This window comes from Nyctereutes procyonoides, unplaced genomic scaffold, assembly GCF_905146905.1.
Source record: "Nyctereutes procyonoides isolate TBG_1078 unplaced genomic scaffold, NYPRO_anot_genome, whole genome shotgun sequence".
Taxonomy (NCBI): Eukaryota; Metazoa; Chordata; class Mammalia; order Carnivora; family Canidae; genus Nyctereutes; species Nyctereutes procyonoides.
Genome location: NW_026575049.1, coordinates 25310972 through 25332377, shown reverse-complemented (window position 1 = coordinate 25332377; position 21406 = coordinate 25310972). Strand labels below are relative to the sequence as shown.

The 21406-nt window shown below is 37.2% G+C and overlaps 1 protein-coding gene across 1 annotated transcript in view; it reads right to left on the bottom strand.

Annotated features, from left to right (window-relative positions):
• Positions 1 to 21406, bottom strand: part of SLC25A17 (solute carrier family 25 member 17) — a 43809-nt gene that overhangs the window by 21815 nt on the left and 588 nt on the right. The gene's annotated exons all lie outside the window — the stretch shown is intronic.

The window sequence follows — 21406 nt, the reverse complement described above, 5'->3', positions numbered from 1 at the left end:
AGGACACATGTAAAAGAGAACAGATAAATGGATTTTTAACCTTTTATATCGGTCAGTTGCTGCTCCTATGCGCTGATAACTCCACAAGTCAAAATATCCAGTAATCAAATAGATACATACTTCTAGTCTCTTTGCTTAATCAATATATTTACCACAAAGTAAAAGAGGTGTAAAAATCATATTGTTCTTTTTTTTTTTTTTTAAAGATTTTATTTATTTATTCATGAGAGACAGAGAGAGAGAGAGACAGGCAGAGGGAGAAGCAGGCTTCATGCAGGGAGCCCAACATGGGACTCAATCCCGGATCTCCAGGATCAGGCCCTGGGCTGCAGGCGGTGCCAAACCGCTGAGCCACTTGGGCTGCCCTCATATTGTGCTTTAAAACGGTTTTGTTTGCTTGTGTTTTTAGTAAAATAGGGACAATCTCAGCTCAATATTCTATAAATAATTGATCCAGGGTAATACAATGACAAAAATTATTGGGGACAGAAGCCAACACCAGTCTTTCCATTCATAAAATCCTATGACAGATAGGGACACCAGGTGGCTCAGTTGCTTAAGCATCTTCAGCTCAGGTCATGATCCCAGGGTCCTGGGGTTGAAGCTTGGCATTGAGCCCTGTGCAATGGAGAACCTGCTTCTCCCTCTCCCTCGGCCCCTCTCCCCTGCTTGCAGTCTCTCTTTAATAAATAAAATCTTTAAAAAAAAAAATTCCTATGACAGACTAAAACCACAAGCACTAGTTTGGGGTGAAATCTTTATGTGGGTTTATGGTTCTCAACTCAGATGGAGGCCCACTGGTGTATATTCTCAGGCATAAGATCAAATTTTAGGCTACTGATCTAGTAATTTAGCCTACTGATCTAATAATAGTTATATATAATATTTTAATCATAAAAACTGGAAATTAGGTCAACTTTATAGATAAGAAACATTTGCCAGGTCTCTTATCTATTTAAATAGGTCAGTCTGCTTGACAAGGGAGAACACTGTTTTGTTCTCTTAGTATTCTTCAAAACTCAGATTGAATGTTACCATCTGCTGCCTGCCAGGCAACATTCCTCTATGTTGTTCATTCCTCTGTGCTCCCACAGCACTTGTTTATAGGTTTCCTCTACCAGACTAAAATAATATTTACTCTTTGTATAACACAGATTCTTAATGAAATGTTTATTCAAGTTACCCCACCAGTTTTTAATGCTTTTTTGACAACTACATAAATGTTCTTTTTTAGTAAGGACTAGATAATACTTGGTATCTCAAGAAACATTGGACCCACAAAGGCTTACAGTCTACAGATCTATGCTTCTGGCATCCTTGATCACACTATAGGAAATTTTAAAGAAAAACGGAAAGCTGGAGAATGCTTATTAAGGTCATGAAGACTGTGGCATTTTTCCCCTATTGCATGGTACTACATGTCCATGCGGGGTATTGCATAAACAGGGCATCTCCAGGCAGAAAAGTCCTGTTTGGAAACTACTTTTTCAAACAACTGGACCATCTCCATCCCTCTTCCTTGCCAGCTTTAAACATACACCTGAAGTTTCCTAAGTTGGCAATCCCTGCCTATCTACCTTGAAATCTTAAAGTGAAGTACATTTTATGCCAATATAAAAAGAACAGTCAGTCCAAAGAGTTCAGTGATCTATTATCTCCTCAAGGACTAGCATAAAGTTCAAATCAGTAAAAACTAAAAAACTTTAAAAAATTTATTAGTACTGGGGGGACCTGAGTGGTTCAGTCGTTGAGTGTCTGCCTTCAGCTCAGGGCGTGATCCCAGGGTCCTGGGATCCAGTCCCATATCGGGCTCCCCACAGGGAGCCTGCTTCTCCCTCTGCCTGTATCTCTGCCTCTCTCTGTGGGTCTCTCATGAATAAATATAATCTTTAAAAAAATTTATTAGTACTGGAAAGACTGGGTCAAGATGGTGAACTCAAAATCCAGCATTGCCTCCTCTGCATTCCAATCACTAATAATGACAGAAAAGGTTTATATGTAACAGTATTATGTAGCGGTGTCACGTGGCTCAGTAGGTTAAGCGGCTCAGTAGGTTAAGGGTCTGACTCTTGGTTTGGCTCAGGTCAGATCAGGTTTCATGATTTCAGGATTGTGAGATTGAGCCCTGTTAGGCTCTGTACTCAGAGCAGAGTCCACTTGAGATTCTTTCCCTCTCTCTCTCCCTTCCCATTCCACTCCTCCTCTGCTCGTGTTCTAGCTCTCTAAAACAAATAATTCTTTAAAAAAAAATTCAGGGGTGAAATGAGGGCTTCCATTTCCAGCAATATGATGGCTTAGACAACATGCTGCAAAATACCTGGTACTGTTACATAAAATACACACACACACACAAAATAAATGCTTAGCTGAGCTCATAGGAAAGTAAGGGAAATCCACTGGAGCCCGAAAGAAGAGCAGAAACCCATAGGATTAAGCAGACTCTTTGGTTTTGGTTGCCTAACAATTTTTTTGGCCAATCTAAATGATCAAGTGGCTTTATTATTATTATTATTATTATCATTTAAAAAAATTGAAATGGAAGTCACATAACATAAATTAACCATTTAAAAGTATACCATTCAGTGACATTTGGTATATTCAGTGTTGTGCAACCAAATTCCAAAATATTTTCATCACCTTAAAAGAAAAGTAGGCATGTTCCACTTTTCCTTCCACTCACCCCTGACAACCACTAATTTGCTGTCTCTATGGATGTATTTATTCTGATATTTCACATAAAAAGTCATGCAAAGTGTGGCCTCTTGTGTGTGGCTTCTTTCACTCAGCATGATGTTTTCATGGCTTAGCCACCTTGGAGCATTTATCAGTACTCCATTCCTTTTTAAGGCTTAGTAATATTTGATTGTATTTATCCACTCAAAATGTTTTGGAGTGAGATATTACGAATGTACTAAGTACTGCTGAAATGTACTCTTTAAAGTTTTGGGGTCTTTTTCTTTAGCAGTCTCTACAACAAATATGGGGTTCAAACTCATTCAAAATAAACTGTATACTTCAAAATGATTAATTTTATATTACGTGAATTACACAATTAAAAAAAAACCACCCCAAAACATTTAATCTTTACAACCTGATGAGGTAAGTACTAGTATCTTCTCCATTTTACACATGAGGAAAAAGATACTAAGAAGTTTTGTAACTTTATTAAAGTTACACTTTGCAAGTGGCAGAATCAATATTTGAACATAGGCAGCTTGGCTTCAGAGACCACACTCTTAACCACTGGTGCAATAAAAACAAACAAACCAAAAAAAAAAAAAAAAAAACCCACCACCAACAACAAAAACAACCCCAAAACCCAACTTACTAATATAGCACTAAAAATTACTGAAAAAGAAAAAAAAGGTACTAATATGGGACCTATTTTATGTGTCAAATATTTTTTTGGGTACCAGTCTGGACACTCAGCATAGAACCTGGCATAGCATACGCCCTAAACTTGTTAATTAATGTATGACTGTATGTATGCACCTACAAATAAACTTAATATCCATGAAAAAATGTATTCAAAATGCTAAAGATAAATTTGGAACATAGCTGTTCTGTACATTGGGAACTTGGCTATATTTGTCTCCTCACCAAGCAAACACCCAGATGACTGGTTTCGTTTTCATAAGCAGCTGTTACCTGAAGGAAAATATTTATTATATATGTAAGTCTTATGCCAAGCTATATAAGCACATGACTTTTTAGAATTTGAATTAAATTCCTCTTTCATAAATACTCAGGTTTTTTTTTCCCTCTAGGACTGTCTGTTCACTTACATAAAATTAGAAGGCACAAAATACCAAGAAGATAACCACAATGTACAATACTGTTGTGCCAGAGAGACATAAAAATAAAACTATTATTTTGAGTCCCACAGAATTCTAACCATCTGAGTGGGAGTTCTAGTGCTGACATTAATTACAAACTTAAAGAATCCATTTCTAGAGAAACAACCTTCTGGTGCCTCACAAAAACCAAACATGTTTAGTCACAACTTTCTACCATCCCCCTCTGGCATTTAACCATCAGGTCTTGGGAAACAAATTAATTCATACACCACACTGGCACCTGGAGCTAGAAAAGCCTGTAGAGATCACCTTGTACTGGACTCCCTTCATCTGAGATCTAAGGAGTCTGAGTAAGGGTAGTGAAGAGGTCTCCACAAAGCTCTAGGGGCACAGATGGAGTAAGAATCCAGAGCTCTCGGACTTCCAGTTCTACTGTTCACTGTTCTACCTTGTTCTCAAACTTTCTTCAGTCCTTTAACTTGACTCCTCTTCCACTTACAAAAGGGTACATAATACAAATACACACAAATCTGGGAAAAATCACACACAAAAACTTTAACAGTGAATGTATAAGGAGAGGAAAGGAGTTAAAGATGGTCCTATTTCCCTTATTATGCATCTCCATATAATTATTACTTTTTTTTTTAAACAACAAGTATGTATTATAGTTTTGAAGACATCAGAATACAAGAGCATAGAGCCCAGGGAATCTCAAAGTATGGTCTGGGGCTCCTTGAAAATCCCCAAACCCTTTGCAAGGGTCTGTAGGATTAAAACTATTTTCATAAGAATACTATCACAGCTTTACCCTTTTTCATTCTCATTTTCTCACAGCATGTAATAAAGTTTTCCAGAGGGTACCTGATATGTGATACTGTAACAGGCTGAATTGCAGAGCAGATATAAGGATCCAATATCTTCTCTTAAACATTAGAAAGGTTTGCAAAAACATAAAGCAATGTCACTCTTCTTACTATTTTGGACGAAATGTTTTTCTAAATATTATAGATGTTACCATGTAACAGGTTTAATATTGTAAACAAATGTTAGTGATCTCTCAATTTTAACTTCTAATAAATACTGATAGTTACAACCACATAAACAAAAGCTCTTCAGAGGCTGTGATAATTTTTAAGAGTATAAAGGAATCCTGAGACCAAAAAGTTTGAGAATTGCTGTTATAATAAACATCCCATTAAATATGAAAACCTACATTATTAACTATTAACTGATTTTCTGCCTCCATTTGCCTATTCTGGATATTTCATATAAATGGAATCAATTAATACATCATCTTTTGTTGATGATGTATCTTTCAAGGCTCATCCATGTTGTGGAATCGAATCAGAACTGCATTCTGTATTATGGTTGAATAATACTCTGTTGTAGGCACACAATGCATTGTGTGCATCCATTCATCAGTTGATGGATTTGGGTTGTTTCCACTTTTCGGCTTTATGTTATAATGTTATGAACATCATGTACAAATTTTTGTATGAATATATGTTTTCAGTTTTCTAGGAGTGAAATTGCAGGGTCATAGGAAAACTTTAACATTTTGAGGAACTATCAAACTTTTCCACTGTGGCTGCACAGTTTTTTTTTTAATTTTTATTTATTTATGATATATATATATATATATAGAGAGAGAGAGAGAGAGGCAGAGACATAAGCAGAAGGAGAAGCAGGCTCCATGCACCAGGAGCCCGACGTGGGATTCGATCCCAGGACTCCAGGATCGCGCCCTGGGCCAAAGGCAGGCGCTAAACCGCTGCGCCACCCAGGGATCCCCCTGGCTGCACAGTTTTATATTTCCACCAATAAATTATGAGGTTTCCAACTTCCCTATAAACTTGCGATACTTGTTATTAACTTTCCTTTTGACTACAACTACCCTGGTTGGGTATGAAGTGGTATCTCCTCGTGGTTTTGATTTGCATTTCCCTGGTAATTAATGCAGTTCAGCATCTCTTCATGTATTTATTGGCCACTTGTATATCTTCATTGGAGAAATCCTTTGTCTATTTTTTTAAAGATTTATTTATTTATTAGAGAGAGAGAGAGAGAGACAGGCAGAGGGAGAAATGGGCTCCATTCTGGGAGCCTGACGTGGGACTCAATCCCAGGTCTCCAGGATCACACCCTGGGCTGAAGGTGGCGCTAAACCCCTAAGCCACTGGGCCTGTCCCCTTTGTCTATTTTTTAAATTGGGTTATTTGCCTATTGAGTTGTAGGCAGTCTTACATATTCTGGATACTAGACCCTTAACAGATATAGGACTTATAAATATATTCCCCCATTCTGTTGTCTTCGTTTTCTTGATGGGGTCTTTAAAGCATGAAGTTTTTAATTTGAATGAAATCCAATTTACATATTTTTTTCTTTTTTATTACTTGGTGTCATCTAAGAAGCCATTGCCTAATCTAAAGTCATAACGATTTATGCCTATATTTTCATATTTTCATCTAAGAGTTTTATAGTGCTGTTACATGAGGTCTATGGTTCATTTTAATTTTTGTTAAAATTAAATGCATTTTAATTTTAAGTAGGGGTCCAACTTCATTCTTTTGCATGTGGATAACCAGTTGTTCCTGCAACATTTATCAAAGAGACTATTCCTTCCTTATTGATCTATTTCAACATTCTTGCCAAAACTCAGTTGAACAAAAATTGAGGATCTGTTGGACTCCCAATTCTATTCCATTAATCTATCTATCTTTATGCCAGTTCCACACTCTTTCCATTACTGTAGCTCTGTACTAAGCTTTGAAATTGGGAAATGTGAATCTGTCAATTTTGTTCTTCTTTTTCAAGATTGTTTTGGCTATTCTGGATCCTTTGCATTTTCTTTTTTTAAAGATCTTATTTATTTATTCATGAGAGACACACACAGAGAGGCAGAGACACAGGCAGAGGGAAAAGCAGGCTCCCCACAGGGAGACCAATGTGGAACTCAATCCTGGGACTCCAGGATCATGACCTGAGCCAAAGGCGATGCTCAACTACTGAGCCACCCAGACACCCTCCTTTGCATTTTCATATGAATTTTAGGATCAGCTTATCAATTTCTGAAAAAAGCATATTGGAATTTTATTAGGGATTGCACCGAATCTGTAGATTCTGTTGGGGACTATTGCCATCTTAATAATATCGTCTTACAATAATGAACATGGGATGTCTTCCCACTTATTCAAGTCTTCGGTTTAATTTAATTTAATTTTATTTTATTTATTTATTATTTATTTATTTAAAATATTTTATTTTATTTACTCATGAAAGATACAGAGCGAGCAAGAGAGAGGCAGAGGGAAAAGCAGATCCACGCAGGGAGCCCGACGTAGGACTCCATCCCGGGTCTCCAGGATCAGGCCCTGGGCTGCAGGCGGCGCTAAACTGCTGCGCCACCAGGGCTGCCCCAAGTCTTTAGTTTTTTTAATGATAATTTGTATTTTTCAGTGTACCTAAAAGTTTTAATATGCACTATCTTCATTATAACACAATTCTAAATATTTTATTTCCATTATTTCTCAACTCATAGATGTTTCAGAAATGTGTTTAATTTCCAAACATATATTTTTTTTAAATTATCTTTTTGTTATTGTTATTTGACTGCACTATGGTTTAAGAATTGATTGTTTCATTCTATTTCAAAACATTTTGAGAATTTAAGTTTTGCTTAGTCAACTAAATGGTCAGTTTTGGTAACTTTTCCACATTTGGCTTGAAAAGAATGTGTATTCTGCAGTTGTTTGGTATAATGTTCTGTATATGTCTACTAGGTCAAGTTTGCTAAATATACTATTCAATTTTTTCATAACTACCCCCCAACTTATTCTATCAACTACTGAGAGATATATTAAAAAATTTCCATTTTGGGGGAACCCTGGGTGGCGCAGCGGTTTGGCGCCTGCCTTTGGCTCAGGGCGTGATCCTGGAGACCCGGGATCGAATCCCACATCGGGCTCCCAGTGCATGGAGCCTGCTTCTCCCTCTGCCTGTGTCTCTGCCTCTCTCTCTCTCTCTATCATTAAAAAAATAATAAATAAAAATAAATAAAAATAAAACTTTCCATTTTGATGACAGATTGGTGTATTTTTTTCTTAAATTTTTGCTTGAAATATTTTGAGACTGTTATTAGATGAACACAACTTAAAACTTTTATTTTCTTGACATACTGAACCTTTTTTTTTTCTATGATGCCATTACTACTATAAAGTTTATTTTGTCTGATGTTAATAGCTCTCTTTTGCTTAGTATTGGTCTGATAGATCTTTTCTCACATTTTTATTTTTGAACTTTCTGCATCCTTTTCTTTCAGACACATCTTTTATAAATAGCATTTCTCCCTTTATAAATCAATCTAGTGCATTCTCTTTTAGCCAAAGAATTTAGTTAACATTTATTTGGATTTAAAGTTGCCATCTTATTTTAATGTTATGTGTCATACATGCTCTAGCCAGTTTTTCTGCCCTTTTCTGCTTTCTTTTTTGACTAGAGGTTTTTTAAAAAAAATTAATTTCTTACCTCTGCTATTTATTCAATCGTGTTCTTATTTCATGATAAAATTTCACAAGCCATCTAGTAATTACAACATACATTCCTAACTTATAAATGCTAAAACAGGGCAGCCCCAGTGGTGCAGTGTTTTAGCACCACCTGCAGCCCAAGGTGTGATCCTGGAGACCTGGGATCGAGTCCCACGTCAGGCTTCCTGCATGGAGCCTGCTTCTCCCTCTGCCTGTGTCTCTGCATCTCTCTCTGTGTGTCTCTCATGAATAAATAAATAAATAAAATCTTTAAAAAAAATAAATGCTAAAACATTCAATTGGTTTATCCTTCCTCCAAACAATAGAAATTTAATTCCATTTGTTCCCACTCACCTTCATGCTACTGTTGCCTACTTTAATTCTAACTTTTTTGCTTCTTTTTTAATGTCCACAAAACAGTTAATTTGTTTTATTTGATAAAGTTGTTTAGATTTAGACACACGCAATATTTACCATTTTTCTACTCTTCATCCCTTCTTTCATCTCATACTTTCCATCTAGTATCACTTGCCTTATGTATGAAGAACAGTCTTTAAAATTTCTTCTAATGAGGATCTTGCTAGTGGCAAACTGTTTTTTGATGTTCTGAAATGTCTCTATTTCACATACATTTTAAAGATTTTTCAGTGGATATAGCATTCTAGGGAGATGTTATTTTCTCTCAGGAAAATGAAGAAAATACTCCACAGTTTTCTGACTACAATCATTGCAAATGAGAATCAAGTGTCAGCTATCCTTTAGCTCACTGATTCCATCTTCAGTTGTGTCTAATATATTGATATACCTGTTCTGAATTTGAATCCATCATTCAGCTTCAGTAACCAATTTACAGCTATGCGCTGTTTTAGCTTTAAATTTTTATTTGATCAAAAAAGATGCACATAGTTTTAAAAGTTATGGAATATAAATGGCAAAATACAGTAGTTCTTGCCTACTCCTCTCCATTTCACCCAATCTTCCTCCCAAAGGCAATTATTTTAGCTTCTTTCAGCTGTTTCTTTTGAAATTTACCCATCTCCATATAATTAAAAAATATCCTGATATCTTTTGGTTCATCAATTTTAGACATTATTTATCATATACTATGGAGAATGAGAACTTAGCTCTTTTATATTCCTCTCTGCCTTCTTGTCCTATCTTCTAAGAGCTATAATTTTTATTTTTTGTGTATTTATTTTATTTATTTTTAAGAGATTTAATTTATTCATGAGAGACAGAGAGAGAGAGAGAGAGAGAGAGAGAGAGAGAGAGAGAGGCAGAGACACAGGCAGAGGAGGAAGCAAGCTCCATGCAAGGAGCCCGACATGGGACTCGATCCCAGGTCTCCAGGATCATGCATGCCCTGGGCTGCAGGTGGCGCTAAACCGCTGTGCCACCAGGGCTGCCCTATAATTTTTTGTTTAAATTTCAGTGTTCCCATGACTATCATGCATCCACTTTCAAATTTCAGTTATTTTACTTTTCATTTCTAGATATTCTATTTGATTAACTTTCAAATATGCTCAGCCAATCTTCGTTTCTTGTTCCTCACACATATATTCTAGCCTTCTTTTATATATAAATATATATAAATAGCCATATATATATATATATAAATAGCCTTTTAAGATTGTGAACTGAAAATTCCATTTTCCAATTGTTGCTGCTGCCTGCAACTGTTCTTGTTCACAATGCTTTGTTTCTCTGTGAGTTTAGTTAGTTTGAACTGATCACCCTTAGAATTTTATTTTTGGGCATTCTTTTAAAATGGAAAGTATTTTTGCCCAGACATTCTGGGGTCCCACCAACTGAGAATCATTCTAAGTTAAATTATTCACTTCAGGTTTTTGAATGACGCAAGTAGTGAATTCAGGCTACAATCTAAGAGAAGGTTTGTGGCTTCAAAATCTCAGTGGTGATTTCCCTATACAAATCAGTGCCAAGGTGGGAGATAACTGATATTCCTGGGGAAGAGTAAGACCATTTTCCATTCACCTCTACAGCATATTCCTTTGGGATTCCAGGCTTACTGGGTAATTGTATATGAGCAGGTTGGTAACATATTCACATTTCAAATCTATTACCTCAGAGCATCTAACATCACTCTTTTATGTTCCCTGGATATTTAACAAGTGAACCAAGACATGTATTTCTAATTTAATAACCTACCTCTGAAAAATTTATAAAACTTAGTAAACTAAACAAAAGAAAATAGGGATGCCTGGGTGGCTCAGCGGTTGAGCATCTGCCTTTGGCTTAGGGCATGATTGAGTCCCACATCAGGCTGCCTGCATGGAGCCTGCTTCTCCCTCTGCCTATGTCTCTGCCTCTCTCTCTGTGTCTCTTATGAATAAATAAATAAAATCTTAAAAAAAAAGAAAAAGAAAAAGAAAATAAAAACTGACATAAAATAGCTACCATTTTACCCTGGATATGAAAATTAGGAAAAATGACAAAATCAAGAAGAAAAAAGCCAGAAATCTGAATTTAAACCCTTTCTATACAAGTATTTCATTAAAAGACATGCCATGGGCCTTTTAGGGGTGCCATCTCAACCTGAAAGACCAGAACACAAAACAAAAGCTGATATGTCAAAGAACATCTGATTTAAAAGTATAAGGCCAAAAAATAAAAAAATAAAAATAAAATAAATAAATAAAAGTATAAGGCCTCGGGGCAGCCCAGGTAGCTCAGAGGTATAGCGCAGCCTTTGTCCTTCGGCCTTGGTACGGGGCTTGATCCTGGGGGCCCAGGACTGAGTCCCACGTTGGGCTCCCTGCATGGAGCCTGCTTCTCCCTCTGCCTGTGTCTCTGCCTCTCTCTCTCTCTCTGTGTCTGTCATGAATAAATAAATAAAATCTTTAAGAACAAACAAACAAACAAATAAATAAAAGTATAAGACCTTGAATCAGTTTGAGTGGTGGCTAAAAAAATGGAGAAGGGATATCTGCCAGAAAATCTAAAAGGAATAATCAATAGTCTTTACTGATTTATTAGATATGAATTGCAAAAGAAGGGAAAGTCACAAGCAATGACAATATCACTGACAGAAAGGAAAGTCAAAAGAGGGATGTAGTTTTAAATTGGTATCATGCATCCTGTGTAAAAAGTTCTATTACACAGCAATCACTATACTCTATCTAGTTGTTAAGGAGTTTATCTTCCTTATTAGATAGACTATGGGCACCTCAAGGGCAGGAACTTAAACAATTAACTAATGACTCAACAGCAAAACCCAAACCAAAACAAAAAATCATTAGGTGGCTGGCAATACTTCAGCTTCAAGAAACAGATCAGAGGCAGAGTTAAAGTGGCAAGCAAAGTCATATAAATCATTTCAGCTTAAGTTCCTGGGCATTTTTGTCTCTCTCTGTTGTGAACAGTCCCATAGTCAGCACTTGGATTCCTTAATAATGTATCAGCATCTACATTTCTGGTTACATATTCAAAATATAGATGGTTTATTCATTTTCTGGGCTATCTCTCCTGTCTGTAAAAGGTCAATAAACATCCAAAGTCCACTTTTTAATTTGATCAACATAAACACACATGGAGATGAGCTGAACACTTACTACGGCAGACAAGAGTCAGAATGAGACGACAGGGTAAATCTAGTCAAGATCCAATCCCCTAAGCATATGCAATCTTATGGGAATAATAGACACGGACACACCTAAATACAGAAGCAGAGGATGCCTTTAGCTACAATGATGTTTGGGTTAGCTTACCAACCAAGTCATCAAATTCAACCATTTCCAAAATGTTAATTCACCGCTGAAGGGTGAACACAGTCAAAAAAATGCAATGCCAATTCCAAAGTTAGTTTCCAGAGGAGTCTAGAAATGGTGGTTGAGTCACAGCACCACTGAAATCAGTGTACAACTTCTCCTGATGGGAGTAGTACATGGCATTACTGGATAGAAGGATTAGTTTTATTTATTTTTTTTAAAGATTTTATTTATTTATTCATGATAGACATAGAAAGAGAGAGAGAGAGAGGGGCAGAGACACAGGCGGAAGGAGAAGCAGGCTCCATGCTGGGAGCCCGGGACGTGGGACTCAATCCCGGGGCTCCAGGATCACACCCTGGGCCAAAGGCAGGTGCTTAAACCACTGAGCCACCCAGGGATCCCCCGAAGGATTAGTTTTAAAAGAAAGAAAGAAAAATAACTAAAATACATTTTCAGTGGTAGATCTTGAACTAAGGAAATTCCAAGGATTGAAAGCTACTTACTGTGGCATTGATAATCAAAAATGTTATTCACCTAATCAGAGTTAATATGAGTCTTTCACTTGATAAAGCAATCAACTCTCATTCTTATTATACACAGAGAGATACACTAAACAAAAGGCCTAATGGATAACCAACAAACAAGTGTCTTTGGAAAGAGCATGAGCTTTGGAATAAAATAAACCAAAGTTTAGGTCCCAGTTATAACAAGTAACTTCAAATCTCCATGCCTCAATTTCCTCATCTGTAATTTTAGGACCAACATCTAACTGTTGAGGATTGCTGTGAGAAGTGAGAAATAATTTATAAAAGCACCTAGCTTTGTACCAGGTACCAGTGCCCGTTGTACAGTGGACACTCAACAAATGTTGGTTCCTATATATCCTTTTTATAGTATCTTTTAGGACTCAGTATTAATCAGGGCCCTAAAACGAGTAATGGTTACTCGTGTTCTTTCCAAAAGAGTAATTAATATTTATTTAAAAAGACAGAGGGGCGCCTGCATGACTCAATTAAGTGTCTGCCTTTGGCTCAGGTTGTGTCCCGGAGTCCTGAGATGGAGTCCCTGCTTTGGGCTCCCTGCTCAGCAAGGAGTCTGCTTTTCCCTCTCCCTCTGCCCCTCCTCCTGCTTGTGCTCTTCTCTCTCTCAAATAAATAAATAAAATCTAAAAGAAAGAAGGAAAGAGGGCAGCCCCTGTTTAGTGCCGCCTGCAGCCCAGGGCGTGATCCTGGAGACCCTGGATAGAGTCCCACGTCAGGCTCCCTGCATGGAACCTGCTTCTCCCTCTGCCTGTGTCTCTGCCTCTCTCTCTTTCTCTCTCTGTCTCTATGAATGAATAAATAAAATCTTTAAAAAAAAAAGGAAAGAAAGAAAAGAAAAGAGAGAGAGAAAGAAAGAAAGAGAGAGAGAGAAAGAAAGAAAGAAAGAAAGAAAGAAAGAAAGAAAGAAAGAAAAAAGAAAGAAAGAAAGAAAGAAAGAAAGAAAGAAAGAAAGAAAGAAAGAAAGAAAGAAAGAAACTATTCTTTCAGAAGGCTCTTCAAGAAGGCAGGAGTGTCCACAGCATAAAATACTACTGAGAAGTCCAATCAAATAAGAATGAAAAGTCAGCAGACTAAACCATTAGAAAGTCAGTGATGGCCTCTGGAACAGTATTTCCAGTTGTTAGACTGGATTAGGAGGAGAGGCAGTAGGTACAGAATATTCTTTAAGTAAACCTAGGAGAACCAGCAGCAGCTAAGAAGGCAGTCTCCAGACCAGTCTGGTATGACTGCATAGTGCTAACTAAGCATGTTTGAGGGCTGAAAGGAAACAAACACAGGAGAAAGGCTAAAGCTATAGGAAAGAGGTGAAAATTAATAGGACAAAATCCCAAAAGATATTTGGGGATGGGATGAGTGAAGAGGATTAAAGATAACAGAAACTGGATGCATCTGTTTTTCCTGAGGTCAGCAGAATATAGGAAATATAGAACTACAATTAACTCTGTAATCAGAAAAAATAAAAAAGTGAGAAAGCTCATCCCAGTAGCCCCTTTTTATCTAGATAATAAAAGGTGAGATCATCTGCTACAAGTGAATGGGTAGAGTTGGCCATATAAGGTGAGAAAAAAATTTCAATTCTCTTGAATTTCTGAAACTGGGTACAAATACTATATTTGCATGAATATATCTGAAAAATAAATAAATTATGGCCTACTACACTTTTCTAGGCACTGCACTATCACATTTACTTCTCAGGAGACCCCAGAAAATAAAGTGTCACTGTCTCCATTTTCTAGTTCAGAAAACTCAGATTCAGAAGAAAACATAAATGATATGGATATCAAGATGCTATGGATAATTAAGTTTTAGTCTAAAACTTCTTTTGCAGCAATTATACCATATTTATTTAAAAAATAAAGTTATAGACTACTGTATATATGGCAATACAGTTTTCTTTAACTTGTTTCTGACTCAAGCATAAAGAAGCAAAATTAGAAAAATGATCCCAATAAAGACTGCATAAGAACCTTTAAGATTAGGAGAACTGAAATGACCTCATTAGTTAAAAAGTTGACTAAGGAGGTCAGGAGCAATGAACAGGTGGAGCACACAGGATTTTTAGGGCAGTGACAGTACTCACAATATACTGCCATATTGGTTTCATGTCATTATACATTGTTAAATCCAAACAATGTGCAACATGGAGTGAATATACACTAATTAATATACATTATGGACTTCAGGTGATTATGGTATGTCAATGCAGGTTCATCAATTGTAATAAATGTACCACTCTGGTGGAAGATGTGATGTGTGGGGCTAAAGATATAAGGGGAATTTCTGTAGCTTCCTCTCAATTTTGCTGTGAATCTAAAACTGCTCTAAAAAATTAAGTCTTGGGCAGCCCGCGTGGCTCAGTGGTTTAGCACCACCTTCAGCCCAGGGTGTGATCCTGGAGACCGGGGATTGAGTCCCACGTCAGGCTCCCTGCATGGAGCCTGCTTCTCCCTCTGCCTGTGTCTCTACCTCTCTCTCTCTCTCTCTCTCTCATGAATAAATAAAATCTTAAAAAAAATTAAGTCTTAAAAAAAGTTTACTAAGAAATCAAGATATATTTTGGATGGGAGGTAATGAGACAATGAAGTCTTAAAAGACTAAAAGCTACATAATAATTCAATTATAATTTAGCAGAAGTCTAAATGAAATAAAACAGCAAGCTAGGAAGTAAAAATAAAACAAAGACTTTCTCCAATCACTACTTTTTGAGTTTTTTTTTTTTAATCTTAAAAAAAGTTTTTTTAAAAAATTAATTTATTCACGATGGCGGGGGGGCAGTGACACAGGCAGAGGGAGAAGCAGGCTCCATGCCGGGAACCTGACGTGGGACTCCCAGGACCCCAGGATCTAAGGGTATTTCGAGTCTGGTTTTGAAATACAGAAAGGAATGGGACAAGAAGTGTAGGAGAGGAGGCAGCTAGGGACCGCAGAGAGAAGAGAGAGTAGCTGAGAGGGGAGACTTGGTTTCTGGCCCTGCACATATGGCCAAGTCACTTAACATCACTCTTTCCATTTTGCTGTCTCTGTGTGAGAATGAAGATATTTGTCCAAAAGCCTAGGAAATAACCCTGAAGTGGGTATTATTATTTTCCTCTTTTTACAGATGAAGAAATCAAGGCAAAGAGAGGTTGAGAAACATGACCAAAGTCACACACTTTGGGCAGAGTTGGCGCTCAGGCAGTCTAGTTTCAGAGCCCAAACTTTTAACTTGTCACAATGCCTACTTGTCAGAGCTGTTAATAGATGTGAGAGGGGGTTAAGAAGTGAGGAAATCCTAGGGGTGCCTGGCTGGCTGTTGGTAGAGCATGTGACTTTTGATCTCGAGGTTGTGAGTTTGACTCCCACATTTGGTGAGAGAAGATTTCTTAAAAAAATAAAATCTTAAAGAAAAAAATGAAGTTAGGAAATTCTAAGTACTAAATATCACTACCAAATATAACATCAGATTAACTACATCATAGGATGCACAGAAAATCAGAAAACACAGTTGTATACAAAATGATTAATAGCTTCCATTTACTGAGCCCCTATTATTAAAGCTGTTTTACTTATGTTTGATTAATATTCACAGAACCATGTGAGGTAACTGACATTTTACAAATTAGAATCTGAGTTAACTAAACTGAATCTGGAAATATAGGTTTTTGTTTCTAGTCTATAAATTAACGAGTGACATTAGGGAAGTCACTTAAAACTAAGCAATCCCATAGATTTTTCATAATGGGCTGTGGGAAGCCACAGTAACATTTACATTGCACAAAATGTTTACCACAGTGAAAAGTTAGAAAAGATGTAAATGTCCACAAATTATAGAATACTCATATAATAGAATATTTTATATTAAAAAACAATACTTTTCAGTCTTTTTAATTAAATGATATAGTGGATTTCTGATGTTTTGGGCCACATAGCATCATTCCCTTTTCCTAAAGACAGCCTGATTTTATCTCTTCCCACAGTGTGCAATTTTAGTAGGATGGTAAACCAAGGTGCCTACCCTTCCACCACACTAGCTGAAGAGTCCTGGAAGGATCCTTTTCCCATGTGTTACAGTCAAGGACTGGGCACATAACTTTGAGCAGGGCTTATAGGGACTCTCCCGTGACTTTAAATCATGTGCTTAAATCAGAATGCTACAGAGGGACAAAATCCACTGATTCCAGTAGTGGTGCCCAACACTCTCCAGTGATAGTTTCAGAAATCTTTTAGGAACATGTTGGTTCTTTCCTACTTCAAGTCTTCAAGTTCTTCCCTGCTGATCCTGGGAGCTCCCAAAGAGCCTGCCAATAAACTTTTTTTTGTTAAGTTACCCAAAGTCTGTTTCTCCAGCTTGCAACCAGAGAACCCTAACTGATAGACATGGGGAAATGTTTTATATTCTGAAACAAACACACCAAAAACTCCAGGATATGAAACTCTATCATACTAGTTTATATAAGCAAAAAATTTATTTGTAAATGATTATTTTATATAAATACAGAGAAAACACAAATGAGAAAGACAACCAATTTTGACAAACACTGTGATAAAATTTAACTAACTTCTTTGCATAGTATGAGATTCCCCAACTTCATATCCTTCTACTCATCTCTCGTCTTTTATACAAGCTATGTCAGAACTAATTTGAAGTTCCCCAAATGCTGATTTACATAAGGGCCTTTGGCCATGCTTTTTTGTTTTATCTAAAACTCCCTTATCACCCTCCTTTTTCATTTTACCTAGCAAACTCCTACTCTTCCTTCAAGACTGGGTCTAAATGTATCAACTTGGGAGGCTTCCCAACACCTTCACAGATGCAGCCCACCACTTCTCCCTTGGTACTACCAGGGTTCTTTTCATACCTCTACCATACACTTAACAAAGAGCTTCTTGAGGACAGACTCTTTCACCAACTTTTATATTTAGAAGGCCCTGTATAGCAAATCAACAAGTTCCTCTACTTGGTTTCTACTTCTAAAAGGTAGGAACTGAGTCTACATGGTGAAAAGTCTACTGTAATATTAAGTGTTGAAATACAGAGTTAGTCAACGAGACCTAATTTTCTCTTGGGATACCAACTGGAGAAGAATGCTTTGAATAGGCCTCTTACACAGTTCTAAAGTGTGCCCTGGGCTCTGAGTCACAGAGCAATAAAAGGTGAAGTGGAAGGAGAAAGGAGGAGGATTCTTTCATATTTCTGTATGATCTGAATTTAACAGTATTTATTCAGAAATGAAATTCTTTTAAAACATGAATTATGCAACTAAAAAAATTTTAAATTAACTATAGGGAGAAAAGAAGTCCTCTGATTATTAGCATTACAATTCCAAAGTCTGTTTCAATGTCTAGACCCCACTTAGGCAATTCTAACCAATCTCAATTTTCAAACTGTAGATTAATAAAATTTCCTTTAATTACAAATGTACATTTCTACAAATAAAATCCAGCTTTCAAAGCTAATCTAATGAGAACCAAAAATATAGAACTATAAAACTAATTATACTCAAAATTTTGAGAAATGTTTAGGAATGAGGCCATTAATTGTATCATCTAATAGTCATCAGTTAGAGCTATAGCATTCTCGTGAAATAGTACAATTCTGATTTTCAAATACTTGAGATTATCTACAGTTACCCCAAGGTGTACCATAAAACACTCAAAATCACTATTTGTTTATTTTAATTTTTAAATGTGTGTGTTTATGTGCACAACACCACACTTGATGTGAAAATGTAGAATTTGAAACCAAATAAGCAAACATGAAACATGGCAACTCAAAAAAGCTTGTAAATCAACATCTTAAGCAATGACCAACAATCCCTTGGGGAGAAGCAACTACTCTAGGCAGCCCTACTAAGAGTTTATATTGAAGTCAGGCAGCTACTAAGAGGCAGAGCCAGGATTCTGACCCAGGCTGCCTGGCACTCAGGCACTCAGGCACTCAAGTACTCTTAACCACTATGCTAAGCCGACTCTCCTTGATCATCTCAAAGCTTTGACTGAACGCTATGCTCAGAACATCTAATTAAATAGAAGTCACCACAATACTATATCATTAAAAACAAAGCCATTTTTCTTATCAACTGTAGTGACTTTTTTTGTGGTGAAATTTTTTTCCTTTGGTAGCAATCAGAAGAAATGAGGGCCTAGGTTACATGGTTTAACTTTAAAATAAAAGTTTGGAAAAAAAAAGTCTGAGAACATTCTGCAGCATAGTAGTCCAAAAAAACCCCCCAAATACCACGTCACTTCTCGGATAAGTGCTAGGAACATTACTACCCTGAGGGGAAGTAAGAGAGAGAAAAAAAATTCCTAATGTGTATCTATTAGATAATCGAACACAGCTTATGGAAGAAAGAAAAACCATAGCAAATTCAAGATGCATAATTTCAAACATAACTTCAACAAGAGAAAAACTGGCAAGAAGAAAAAAAATAGAAATACCTTTGTGGGTTACATAGAGATATATTACCTGTATCTACAGTCATGCTCTGTAATAAGGCTCCAAAAACTATGGCCCAAGAGCCAAATCCAATCTACTGTCTGTTTTGTAAACAGGATTTTATTGAAACCAGCTCCATTCATTCACTTACTTATTGTCATTGGTTAATAATAATTTTATTATATTATATTTATTATATTATTTATTATTAAATAATAATTTCATACCATCATGGTGGTACTGAGTACCTGCACCAGACTGTAAACAAAATCTAAAATACGTACCATCTGCCTTCTTACAGAAAAAGTCTGCCAATGCTTATTTTGTTTTATAACACTTAACACTATCCAAAATTATTTTATTTTTTTTGTTTACTCAATTACTATCGGACTCCCCCATTGGAATGCACTCCTTGTGAAGAAAAAGACTGTTCTCCACTATATTTGTAGCACCTAGAACACTACATGGCACCTAGAAAGCACTCAGTACAGGTGCTGAATCAATAGCATTCATTGATAAAAGAAAGGAAAACAAACATTTCCCATATTCCCATTCTTCCTTAGATGCACCACAACTATTCACTCCACTATCTACCAAAATGTGTCTTGTCAATTAACCACTGGATTTATCACACTGATAAACACGTTAATAAATCCAATGGTGGGATCCCTGCCTGGGTGGCGCAGCGGTTTGGCACCTGCCTTTGGCCCAGGGTGCGATCCTGGAGACCCGGGATCGAATCCCACGTCGGGCTCCCAGTGCATGGAGCCTGCTTTTCCCTCTGCCTGTGTCTCTGCCTCTCTCTCTCTCTCTCATAAATAAATAAAAAAATAAAAAATAAAAAAAAAGATTTGCAATATTATCTAAAAAAAAAAAAATAAAATAAATCCAATGGTTGGGACACCTGGGTGGCTCAGTGGTTAAGTGCCTACCTTTGGGTCAAGGCGTGATACTGGAGACCCGGGATCGAGTCCCGTGTCGGGCTCCCTGCATGGAGCCTGCTTCTCCCTCTGCCTGTGTCTCTGCCTCTCTGTCTCTGTCTTTCATAAATAAATAAAAAAAATAAAATCTTAAAAACAAAAACAATGGTTAATTTTCACTCCTCATCTTATCTGATCCAGTTGATTTTCACCCTTCTCCGTGTGATTTTCAAATCACCGCATTCTCTTAGTTTTCCTCCTACCCAACAGGCCCTTCCTTAGTCTCCTCTGCTGGTGCTATCTCACTTCCCAAATCTCTTAATGTTGGTGTGCTTACGCAGCCTTCTCTCAGTCTACACTTATCTAGTCAGAGCCAAAACCAATCTTTCTCCCAGATCTGCTCAGTTACAGTCTTCATAATCTCAGTAAATGTAAATGCTTCCAGTTGCTCCAGCCAAAAACTCTTGGGAGAGTCAACCAACCCTCATTCTATTACATCCCATATCCAATCCACCATCAAACCTTGGTGGCTCTATCTTATAAATATATATTCCAGGTTAATGATCACTTCTAACCACCTCCACTGCCACTATCCTGGTTCAAGCCAAAATCATCTCTTGCCTGAGAGGACATAACAGCCCCCTGACATCTCTGCTTCCTTCCACCTTTACTCCCTTACAGTTTACTCTCAACAGAGGAGCCAGGTGATCATAGCTAAAATGTAAATCAGCAAGCTGCTGAATGCTCAAAAACCTCTAAAAGCTAGCTAGCTCTCTTTCCCACTTAAAGTCTTATGTAGTTTGTTCCCTGAAGACTTTCTGCCTCTTTATTCCCTCCACTCCAGATACAGAAGGCTCCGTGACCATCCTAGAGCATGTCAAGCAAGATTCCGTTTCAGGGCCTTTGTACTCGCTGAAAGGCTCTCCTGGTTTAAGGAAATAAACCAAGACTCCTGAATCAGGCACTTCCATGAAGTATTGTGTCAACTAACTTTAAAAACAAGTCTGTAGAGTAGGTATTGATAACCCTACTTTATAGACTAGGAAAGTGAAGTTCACGGTTCGCCTAACAAATGATGGAGTTGGGGTTCATCCCTGATTAGTGTGCACAGAATGAGAGCTCAAAGTGAAGTTTTGCTGGTTAAAAGGAGACGACTCCGATATCCTCTGAAGTCACAGTGATTCCAACTGCTAAAAGATGCATGTTGACAGCAGGAGAAGGATATGAGAAAGGGCAGTCAGAGAGGTAAGAGGACAACCAGAGGAGGAAGTTATCCAAGCCAAGAGTGGAAAGTGTCAAGGACAAGGCAGTGGTGTCAAATGGAACTGAGACACCACAACCCCAAGAACCACACACATACGGCATAGTAAAGTACACTTGTGGCTAACAGCAACTCTCATCTTAATTGGGGGGGGGGGGAGACGTATTTCTGCCAATTCTTAACCAAAGATATCCCAAGTACTGCCACTGGT